Here is an 8,871-nt window from a genome sequence, read left to right as displayed (position 1 = left end):
ATGCAAGGACTTTATCTGCACAGATGCCTATTGGATATTGGTGACTGGAGTCCAATCATAGGCTTCCATAAATTAAGTTGTGTGCTGGCCTAGTGATAAACACACTTCCCACCACACTCTCTATATGGTGGTTAATTATCAACAGGTTTCTAGTCCTGGCCTGTTTCAATCTCACATGGGATACCAGTAGAAGCACCGAATTGGTTCAGGGGCAAAATAGGTCAAACAGGGCTTTTCCTACAGACATTGTTTTCCTACTGACCATCTGAATAGAATTACTTTACTAAAGATGCATTTCTGTAATGTTGAATAGTGGTGGAAATTGCAGTTTTTCTCAGGCTGTTCACTCCGTCTTCCCATTGCTTGACCTCAATGACCAACATTGACCACGATTAAAATACAGCAAATTGTTTTCTGTGTTTCTCTAACATAATCTACAGGGATGGGCTGCTGATGGGTCTGTTGAGGTCACCTTGAGTGGCAAAACTCGGAAAGGGTGGTGAACAGCTTAAGAAAAATCTGACAACACAAAAACTAATGGGCCACTTTTCTTTGGTGGGGGACATCTTGCAGTCTCTGCAGTTGTTTAGACTTTGGTTGGTTAGTTTTCTGAACCCTTCAGCTCAAATACTTTGTGGTGTAACTTGTTGGAAATGCAAGTCAATAACAACTGAACATGGACAACGAGACACCTGGAATCTTAAAGTTAAAAGTGTGACCAACTAATGAGAATTATGGATTGGAAAAGAAACAGGAATGTTGGAGAGGGAAATAAAGTCAATTAGGCACAGAAAAGGAAATAAAGAGAGGGAAAGAAATATTTCAATAAGTGAGATGGGGAAAAAAGAAAGCAAAAAGTATTGTTTTAAATTGACATTTTTAAATCTCTGACAATTGCAGGAATAAGATTAAATTCTTTAAATTGTTTCTTTCCCTTCAGGACCAGGGAAGTTGATTGGCATTGCATTTACATTTACTATGTTGATATAAGTATATCAACTTGTTGCCCTCTTAATTAGCAGACTTAGTTTTTTTGCGATATGCATTATGGACGATTAACGTGCAAATTCAACAAGTCTGAGAAATAACAGGGAGGACCAGGGCGAGAGTCTGTTTGTGTGAAACAAACAGCAGTAAAGGTATAAATCAAGCAACAAGTTCTGGGAGATACTGTGTTGATGCTTCTCACCCCTGAACTTGCTTGCTCATTTGCACATTAGTAATGGTGTGCACTATGAACACGCACTTACTTTTCCAACAAGCTCTGGATCAATGGATAAACAGCCTTGACTGAAGGCTTTTTGATGCTGCCACAGAAATCGGTTTTCACGTTGAGCCGGTTTCCTGACCCTAATTCCCAGGCACAGCTGTCAGTATGGCATAAATGTGTTGATAAAGTAGCAGTTCTGTGATGCCTTCCGGGATTATTGGAGGTGTTGTGACTGTGCTGGAGGTGTTGATTGGAATATTGTCATTTTTGTCGGGCCATTATTTAAAACTACCTCTCTCCAGCTGAAGATTTGCCATTGCTGTGGTCAAAAAAAATCCTAGCCAAAAAAGCCACGTTTTATAAACCAGGCAGTTCCCTTGAATTGTAAAAATGGTGCTCAAAACAGAAGCAGGGGAAGAGAGAATGTGGGCTAGCTGTGTGTTCAGGATTTCACACAGCAGTGTCCTGTAGATTGATCTTCAATTCTTGGAGATTCCAGGCCAATCGTGGAGGGTTGGGAACCCTTGATCTGAAGGGTTGAGTTATGATGTATATATCTTCTGCATCAAAGCACACTTGAAATTTTAGTACGTGTTTGAGTATATAACCTTTAATCTTTAATAAAGGGCAAGTGTTTGACTATATGAATTCAACCTTGGCCATGAGGCTTAGGACTGTTTTGTCCATATTGTATATCACAGGCCCAACAAAACTACGAGGCAGTGTCAACAGGAAAGAAGAACATTTGGAGGGATGGGAAGAGAGAGAACCCACAATTAAAAATCAAATAAAATGCAATTCTTTGCTAGCAGTTTTACTCTTGCCTGCATTGTACTGATCTAGTTGTTGTGTGACAGACTGACCAGAAATACTTTATCTGGCATAACTTCACAAACATTCTAAACAGATAAGCTCCTTTGTAAAATAATACATTTCATAATTTCACTTCACACCAAAAAAACCCTCCTGCTAATTTTCAAAACATTCACCAGGACACCTTGCTCTATAGGCTGCTTCCTCTGTTAGCCAGGTCTCCATCACCTCTCCAATCACAGGGCTCTGCTCTTTTCCCTGCTTTATAGGCCTTTCCACCTGTATCCACCCCTTCTAGGCCTCTCCCCTGGCTACCCAGTCACCAGGCCTCTCCCCCCTGGCTCCCCAGTCATCAGACCTCTCCCCCCTGGCTCCCCAGTCACCAGGCCTCTCCCCCATGTCTGCCCCAGTCACCAGGCCTCTCCCCTCTGACTCCCCAGTCACCAGGCCTCTCCCCTCTGACTCCCCAGTCACCAAGCCTCGCCCCTGTGACTCCCCAGTCAATAGATCTCCCCTTACTATCTAAGGGAAGGGTAAAACTCCAAGAAGTATGACTAATGGGAAACAAAGCAGCAGGTTAACATGGGGGGGAGGTGGATTCAACTTCATGGAAAATTATGAAAAAATTGAAAAGAAAGGAGAGCCCAGGAGAGGCTATTAAAGTCCTCAGAACACAAAATAGGACAGAGTGTTTGGAAAGGGCTAGGAATCTAACTTCAAGCACATCAGATAAAGGGATGACAATGAGAAAGGGGACAGGAAATACAGGACTGAAGGTGTTGTATCTGAATGCACGCAGTATGCGAAATAAGGTAAATGAGCTTGTGGCGCAGATTAAAATTGGCAGGTATGATGTGGTGGGCATCACGGAGACATGGCTGCAAGGGGATCAGGACTGGGAGCTAAATATCCAAGGATATACATCCTATCGAAAAGATAGGCAGGTTAGCAGAGGGGGTGGGGTTGCTTTGTTAGTAAGAAATGAAATTAAATCGATAGCAAGAAATGACGTAGGGTCAGATGATGTAGAATCTGTGTGGGTACAGTTGAGGAACCACAAAGGTAAAAAAACCATAATGAGAGTTATGTACCGGCTTCTGAACAGTAGTCAGGATGTGGGGCACAAGATACACCAGGAGATAGAAAAGGTGTGTAAGAAAGGCAAGGTTACAGTGATCATGGGGGATTTCAATATGCAGGTAGACTGGGAAAATCAGGTTGGTAGTGGATCCCAAGAAAAGGAATTTGTGGAATGTCTCCGAGATGGCTTTTTGGAGCAGCTTGTGGTGGAGCCCACTAGGGAATAGGCAATTCTAGATTTAGTGATGTGTAATGAGGCAGATTTGATAAGGGAGCTTAAGGTGAAGGAACCCTTAGGAGGAAGTGACCATAATATGATAGAATTTACCCTGCAATTTGAGAGGAAAAAGCTGGAATCAGATGTAATGGTATTACAGTTGAATAAAAGCAACTACAGAGGCATGAGGGAGGAGCTGGCCAGAATTGACTGGGAGATGAGCCTAGCAGGAAAGACAGTGGAACAGCAATGGCAGGAGCTTCTGGGAGTAATTTGGGAGACACAGCAAAAATTCATCCCTAGGAAGAAGAAGCATACTAAAGGGAGGACGAGGCAACCATGGCTGACAAGGGAAGTCAGGGACAGCATAAAAGCTAAAGAGAAAGCATACAATGCGGCGAAGAGCAGTGGGAAATCAGGGGATTGGGAAGCCTACAAAGACCAACAGAGGACAACTAAAAAAGAAATAAGGAGGGAGAAGATTAAATATGAGGTTAAACTAGCCAGTAATATAAAAGAAGATTGCAAGAGTTTTTTTAGATATATAAAGGGTAAGAGAGAGGCAAAAGTGGACATTGGGCCACTGGAAAATGACGCTGGAGAAGTAGTAGTGGGGAACAAAGAAATGGCGGAGGAACTGAATAGGTACTTTGCGTCAGTCTTCACGGTGGAAGACACGAGTAACATCCCCAAAGTTCAAGAGAGTCGGGGGGCAGAGGTGAGTATAGTGGCCATTACCAAGGAGAAGGTGCTAGGAAAACTGAAAGGTCTGAAGGTGGATAAATCACCTGGACCAGATGGATTACACCCCAGAGTTCTGAAGGAGATAGCTGAAGAGATAGTGGAGGCGTTAGTGGTGATCTTTCAGGAATCACTGGAGTCAGGGAGGATTCCAGAGGACTGGAAAATCGCTAATGTAACCCCCCTGTTTAAGAAGGGAGTGAGGCAAAAGACGAGAAATGACAGGCCGATTAGCCTGACCTTGGTCGTTAGTAAGATTTTAGAGTCCATTATTAAGGATGAGATTTCAGAATACTTGGAAGTGCATGGTAAAATAGGGCAAAGTCAGCATGGTTTCATCAAGGGAAGGTCATGCCTGACAAATCTGTTAGAATTCTTTGAGGAGGTAATGAGTAGGTTAGACAAAGGAGAGCCAATGGATGTTATCTACTTGGACTTCCAGAAGGCCTTTGACAAGGTGCCGCACAGGAGGCTGCTCAGTAAGATAAGAGCCCATGGTGTTAGAGTCAAGGTACTAGCATGGATAGAAAATTGGCTGTCTGGCAGGAGGCAGAGAGTGAGGATAAGGGATCCTTCTCAGGATGGCAGCGGGTGACTAGTGCAGTTCCGCAGGGGTCAGTGTTGGGACCACAACTTTTCACTTTATACATTAATGATGTAGATGAAGGAACTGAGGGCATCCTGGCTAAGTTTGCAGATGATACAAAGATAGGTGGAGGGACAGGTTGTATTTAGGAGGCGGGGAGGCTGCAGAAGGATTTGGACAGGTTAGGAGAATGGGCAAGGAAGTGACAGATGGAATACAATGTGGGGAAATGTGAGGTCATGCACTTTGGTAGGAAGAATAGAGGCATGGACTATTTTCTAAATGGGGAGAGAATTCAGAAATCTGGAGTGCAAAGGGACTTGGGAGTCCTAGTCCAGGATTCTCTTAAGGTTAATTTGCAGGTTGAGTCGGTAGTTAGGAAGGCAAATGCAATGTTGGCATTTATTTCGAGAGAACTAGAATACAAAAGCAGGGATGTGCTGCTGAGGCTTTATAAGGCTCTGGTCAGACCACATTTAGAATATTGAGAGCAATTTTGGGCCCCGTATCTCAGGAAGGATGTTCTGGCCCAGGAGAGGGTCCAGAGGAGGTTCACGCAACGATCCCAGGAATGAAAGGCTTAACATATGAGGAACATTTGAGGGCTCTGGGTCTATACTCAATGGAATTTAGAAGGATGAGGGGGGATCTGATTGAAACTTACAGAATACTGAAAGACCGGGATAGAGTGGACGTGGGGAAGATGTTTCTATTAGTAGGAGAGACTAGGACCCGAGGGCACAGCCTCAGAGTAAAGGGAAGACCTTTTAGAACAGAGATGAGGAGAAACTTCTTTAGCCAGAGAGTGGTGAATCTATGGAATTCATTGCCACAGAAGGCTGTGGAGGCCAGGTCATTGAGTGTATTTAAGACTGAGATAGATAGGTTCTTGATTGGTAAGGGGATCAAAGGTTATGGGGAGAATGGGATTGAGAAATTTATCAGCCATGATTGAATGGCGGAGCAGACTCGATGGGCCGAATGGCCTAATTTCTGCTTCTATGTCTTATGGTCTTATGGTCTTATGGCTATAACATAAAAATTTAGAAGGGTACATATAAGCTGCCAGTCTGGTTTTGCCAAATTACAGTGAGGACCGGGCATGTCAATCAGATTATAGTAGCATAGATAAATCTGTTGGATAGTCTAGGTTCGTGGACTATTATGAGGGCAGTAATAGGCCTCCCACATTCAAACAGTTTGGCAACACGGTCTAGTCTTGCATTCTGATGACAGTAATATGAATGAATCACCAGAGGGCTTCTAACACCTGCACAGCTCCATCCCAGCAGGGTTCATTACTGACACAAGAAGAGGGAGGAAAATTGGGGAAAAAAATAATGAATGAAAATAAGAGCTCAGCTCTATAGAGCACAAGAAAAGGCATCTGCTTCATCGGTTTCAGTGACTTCTTGGCAAGGAAGGTGTGGTTGGTATAAATTGCCAGATTGTTAGACAGGAGGCCCAACTGTTTTAAAAAACAAAGGGTTTTCCTCTCCTCCTGAATGCCCGCTCCCTGCAGCATCATTCAAGTCACCAGTCACTGGTGCTCAGAAAGGATAATATGTTCATTCTGTCTATTTTCAGCCAAGTATGGAAAGCTGTCTCATTCGCTACCATTTCCTACATGGTTTATTTGCTTGTGTCCTCTTTCAATGACAGTGACACTTGGGGGTATGGTTCCACTGGACCCAGCAGATGTCTATGATCTTACCCAAAAGCTTCAGGTATAAAATTAGACAAACTGGAGTGATCAGGAGTAAACCATCAGGTTGAAGTTCCCTTTTTTCTAACTTTATTTCCATTCTGGGGATTACATTTTTTTTCAAGCTTTTTCAATAGCAAGCTTTGGGGAGTCAGAAAGTGAATTACTCACATCAGAATTCCCAGCCTCTGACTTGCTGTATATATAAATACCCACAGTATTTATAGAAATCTTATTATTCTTTCATAGGATTTACCATCCCTAATTACCATTGAGCCAATGGTGGCGGTGAGCTGCCTTCTTGAATCGCTGCGGTCCATGTGGTGTAGGTATACCCACAGTGCTGTTAGGGAGGGAGTTCCAGGATTTTGACCCAGCGACAGTGAAGCAACGGAGATATATTTCCAAGTCAGGATGGTGAGTAACTCGGAGGGGAACTTCCAGGTGGTGGTGTTCCCATGTGTCTGCTGGGAAAGAAGAACATATTTGAGTCTTTCAAGGATTATGTAGCAGTGGAGCAGCTGGATGGGGACAACAAATATGATGCTGGAAAGCACAATTTATAGGATGCAGAAAAGGACGTAAAGTTTCTTACCTTTCCACCAGTGTTGCATCTTCAGCTTATGTGTTTCATGTATTACCCACAAACTGATCAAAATTTCAAGATAAATGACAGGTTTGAATTTCCTGAGCATTTGCGCTGAGATGAGTTTCTGCAGAAACCCGATCCCAAGGATTCTGCTAATTACGTACTGAATGCAGTGTTGGTGCACAGTGGAGATAACCATGGTGGACATTACGTAGTCTACCTAAACCCTAAGAGTGGTGGTAAATGGTGTAAATTTGATGAAGTTGTATCAAGGTGTACAAAAGAAGAAACAATGGAGATCAACTATGGAGATCATCATCATGATTTATCTGTGAGAAACTGCACCAATGCCTTCATATTGGTGTATGTCGGAGAATCAAAATTAAGTGAGTATTTACAAGCTGTCATAGACCACAACAACTGGTGGAGCACCAGCAAGGAGAGAAGAGGGTGGAGGCTCAGAAAAGAAAGGAAAGACAAGAAGCAGACCCCCACATGCAAGCACAGATAGTAACAGAAGATCAGTTCTGTGGATATCAGGGTAATGATATTTACGATGAAGAAAAAGTAAAATATACGGTGTCCAAAGTCCTGAAGAACTCCACACTTGCAGAGTTTGTTCAGAATCTATCACAAACAATGGGATATTCACAAGAACAGATACGGCTGTGGCCAATGCAGGCCTGGAGTAATGGGACTAAGAGACCAGCGATGTTGAACTATGAAGTGGACAACAACAAACTATGATTGAAGTGAGTGATAATGACAACCCATGGACAATATTTCTAGAAATAGTAAATCCAAAGTTGGCCGCCAGTGGAGCAGTGTTGCCCAAATTTGATAAAGGTCATGATGTAATGTTATTTTTGTAGATGTATGATCCCAAAACTCAGAGCTTGAATTACTGTGGACACATCTACACCCTTATATCGTGTAAAATACATGATTTACTGCCAATCGTGTGTGAGAGAGCAGGCTTTCTGCAAGTAACTGATCTTATCCTCTCTGAGGAAGTTAAAACCCAATTTAACTGAGAGAATTTAGGATTATGAAGTGTCCCTTGATAAACCACTTGATGAGCTCATGGATGGCGATATTATAGTATTTCAGAAGGATGACCCAGCAGCAAAAGATCATTTCTGAGATCTGTACCATCGAGTTGATGTCATCTTTTGCGATAAGACTATTCCCAATGACCCGGGCATTGTGGTCACTCCGTCTAACAGAATGAACTATTTTCAGGTTGCCAAGGCAGTAGCACAGCGACTAAACACTGACCCAATGTTGCTTCAGTTCTTCAAGACTCAAGATTACAGGGATGGGTCTGGTAATCCTTTTCGGCATAATTATGAAGGCACACTTAGAGATCTGCTGCAGTTCTTCAAGCCAAGGCAACCAAAGAAACTATTATCAGTAACTGAAAATGAAGATCACAGACTTTGAAAACAGATGGAGTTTCAAATGTATATGGCTCAACAGCAGTTACAGAGAAGAGGAGATAACACTATATCCAGATTAGCATTGCTGTGTGCGTGACTTACTGGGAGAATGTAAGAGAGCTGTAGAATTGTCAGAAAAAGGTTCCAGTAAACTAAGGGTACTGGAAATAGTAAGCTACAAAATAATTGGAATCTATCAAGAAGGTGAGCTGTTAGAATGTTTATCTCCAGCAACAAGCCATACATTCAGGATAGAGGAGAGTAATATAAAAGCAAAATACTATGGATGATGGAAATCTGAAATATAAGAGGCCTGGGCTAATGCTTTGGAGAGTTCAAATCCCACCATGGTAACTGGGAGAATTTAGATTCAATTTTAAAAATATCTGGAATTCAAAAAGTTAGTCTCAGTAATGATGACCATGGAACTACCAGATTATTGTAAAAACCCACCCGGTTCATTAATTTCTTTTAGGGAAGGAAATCTGCCG

At 42.6% G+C, this 8,871-nt stretch overlaps 1 pseudogene; it reads left to right on the top strand.

The window, feature by feature from the left end:
* Window positions 1–6,810: 6,810 nt before the first annotated feature.
* On the top strand, window positions 6,811–8,670 carry LOC144686091 (ubiquitin carboxyl-terminal hydrolase 7 pseudogene; annotated as a pseudogene).
* Window positions 8,671–8,871: the final 201 nt, after the last annotated feature.

Source organism: Cetorhinus maximus, chromosome 10, assembly GCF_964194155.1.
Source record: "Cetorhinus maximus chromosome 10, sCetMax3.hap1.1, whole genome shotgun sequence".
Taxonomy (NCBI): Eukaryota; Metazoa; Chordata; class Chondrichthyes; order Lamniformes; family Cetorhinidae; genus Cetorhinus; species Cetorhinus maximus.
This window is presented reverse-complemented; position numbering and strand designations above follow the sequence as displayed.